We start from the raw sequence: 2,864 nt of genomic DNA, 5'->3' as shown, positions 1-2,864 counted from the left end.
AAAAAGGGAGGAGGAAGGAAAAGAAAGGAAAGGAAAGAAGAGAGGAAAGGAAAGGAACAGATAGCATAACAAAGGAAAGGAAAACAGAAAAGAAACAGAAGAAAACAAAAACCATCCTAACTGGTGTACCTCTCTGAGAAGCAGCTCAGTCCCAGCCCTCTGCCGCACTGCGGGATGATCGTTGTTCCGACGCGCGTGGCTCCCTCCTCTGCAGAAGCGCCCCGCTGCCTTTGCAGTGGTCTCCTCCTGTGGCCTCCTCCTGTGGCGCCGGCTCCCTCTGGTCTGTCCCTGCTTCTCTCGCAGCACACCTTGCACATTTCTACAGCTTGTTTCTTTCACGTTCATCATGCTGATACTGCTGAGTGCTCTGAAGTCCTTCAGGCCCTTTGCTGCCTTTTGGACATTTTCATAGTTCTGTGTTCTTATTTTTTAATAATTTCATTTTAACATTTTGTGCATTTATTTGTTTGATCCAGGGTGTCACGAGGCAGTTGAGACTCCTAGTGCTCCTCCTGTCTCAGTCTCCTCAGCACTGGGCTTACAGGTGTGCACCACCACACATGCTTCCATGGCCAGCAGAGCATAGGCTACTGGGGTTTGAACTTGTGTCCTTGTGTTTGCAGGAAGGCGCTTAGACCACCAAGCTATCTCCCAAGCCTTCTTGTTTCTGTTTATACCTGGTATGCTTTCCTCATGGAGAACAGGCATTTTCCTCCTCCCCCTTGCCGAGGTCCTGGTTCCACAGTCACCCCCCCGGAAACGTGTTCTCTGTCACCCATTACTAAGTTGTTCCATCCCTGGTATTCTGTCATGGTTTTCTGTTAATTTCTTTCATAACAGTGATGTCTAATAGTTGTCATTATTTCCTTATTGAGCATATTCATGCCTTCAGTAGGTGAGCTGAAGGCCGTGTTTGTTGTGGTTCTGCTCACCCCACCTTACTCACAAAGGATGTTGCCTGCTAGGTAGTGAGTGATCAAAAACAAGAAGAAATCAGGTGGGTAGAAATGCCTGGCTTATGCCTCGCATTGTATTCACTGAGCATGTGCTAGTTAGCAACTGCTCTTTGATACTTAGGATTGCTAAGTAATAAGAGGACCAGGTGAGCTCTCTTTCTAGGGAATTCTGATTATCACCAGGAAATGCTGGAGACATAACTCATGGGAATATCTGTGGCGACTAAGGCAACTCAATTCCTTAGAAAGAAAAGTATCTTGCTACATAATGTCTCAAGGTACAATTTTCTGAATATTGATACCATTTTGATGAGTCAGAAAAATAAAAATAAAGCAATCTGTCCTCCTTCAAGCTTGGAAAATGGGACCTGCTGGTTCAGACTAGGATTAATCTGTCCTTTTGCCTATGCACCCACACTTTTTATCACTCATGTTAAAGTAAAACCAACAAAAGGAACTAGTAAAAGGACTCTGAGTGGGTTTAACAGGACCCAAGAGCACTCCGCCTGGTAGTACTTCCTGGGATTGCAGTACCGGAAGGAAACTGCTTAAGCTCTCCAGGGTGCAGCTGCTGCTCGCACACATAAATAAGAGTAACAAGTGGAAGTAGAGGCAACAGAAAAATTGCATTAAAATCTTTTGCTCTATTTGAGCTGTGAAAAAATTTATAAACTCTTGCTAAATGTCTTAGATTAAAACAAGAAGTTCAAACCAGTCCTGGGGCCAGACATCTGCAATCTCAGCATTGTGGGAGGCTGAGGCAGGAGGATGGCAAGTTTGAACCTAGCCTGAGTAATTTCCCAACTTGGTGAAACCCTATCTCAAAAGGAAAAATAAAATGGGAGGATTGGAAGGTGGCTCAGTGTGAAGGCCCTAAGTTCAATACCCAGCGTCATCTAATCTATCAATCAATCAATCAGATAGTTTTCCCAAATAATATAAATTTCAGATGTAGAATAATCCTCAACTGGTTGTGCTTTGTAGACTAAGCAGGCAGATGAAGGACCAGTGTGTATTATAAATGGGACATCTGAGGACCATGGGGATTATGCTTTCCCCAAATCACAACCGCCTATCTGAGGTAGTTTACTCTCAAGGTAATTTACCTGCCCACTCACCTCCTGGAGCCATTGCACCTGTGCCCTCGCCTTCCGGTGCCACGCGATCTAGCACAAGCGATATGAGAATCCTCTCTTTGTCTTACAAGTTTTAACAAGTTGAGTTGTTGGAATCGGGAGATCTTTCACATCCCTCCTCTCAGATGAGCCCCACAGCCAGCTTATGAAGATGGGATTTCGATCAAAGCGAGACTGAGAAAAGGAAGATGGGGGCTTCCCTGTGGTTTCATGGCCAGAAACTGACCAAGTAAGGATTCGCTTTGTGGGTGTGCTCAGTCCACACCTTGCCGCCTTTCCCCGGCCTTCCTCTGTTCCTTTCTTGCTTCCTTTCTATTTGAAGCAGCAGTTTAATGCCGTAAAACAGAAGCATGGCCTTCTTGCCTCTCTCCCCAGAGGTCCTCTGATAGAACAGTGTTCCCACCCCACCCGCTTCTGTGTGCACTTTACAGGATCAGGGCAAGGGAATTCAGCATGAAGGGCCTTGCACCACACAAACAGAGAGAGCAGGGACAAGTAGAGACTGAGCCCCGCCCCCACTCGTCTCTACAATTACTTCTTTTTTAAAAATTAATTTTGAGAAACAAACAACAATGAGACAGTTTCAAAACAGGTTAGTAGGACAGTTGCAATAATTAATATGTTGCATATTGTTGTCTTCATAGTAGTTATTCAGAGTACAAGATGAAGACATGATATCTTGTCTAAACATTATTAGTAAAAATCTTTCTTCTCATTGAACTAAGAGAAAGTAACTGCATATCTATCCTATTTTGTATACACAGGTATGTAT

The sequence above is a fragment of the Octodon degus genome, unplaced genomic scaffold, assembly GCF_000260255.1.
Source record: "Octodon degus isolate 3935 unplaced genomic scaffold, OctDeg1.0 scaffold00062, whole genome shotgun sequence".
Lineage (NCBI taxonomy): Eukaryota > Metazoa > Chordata > Mammalia > Rodentia > Octodontidae > Octodon > Octodon degus.
This window is presented reverse-complemented; position numbering follows the sequence as displayed.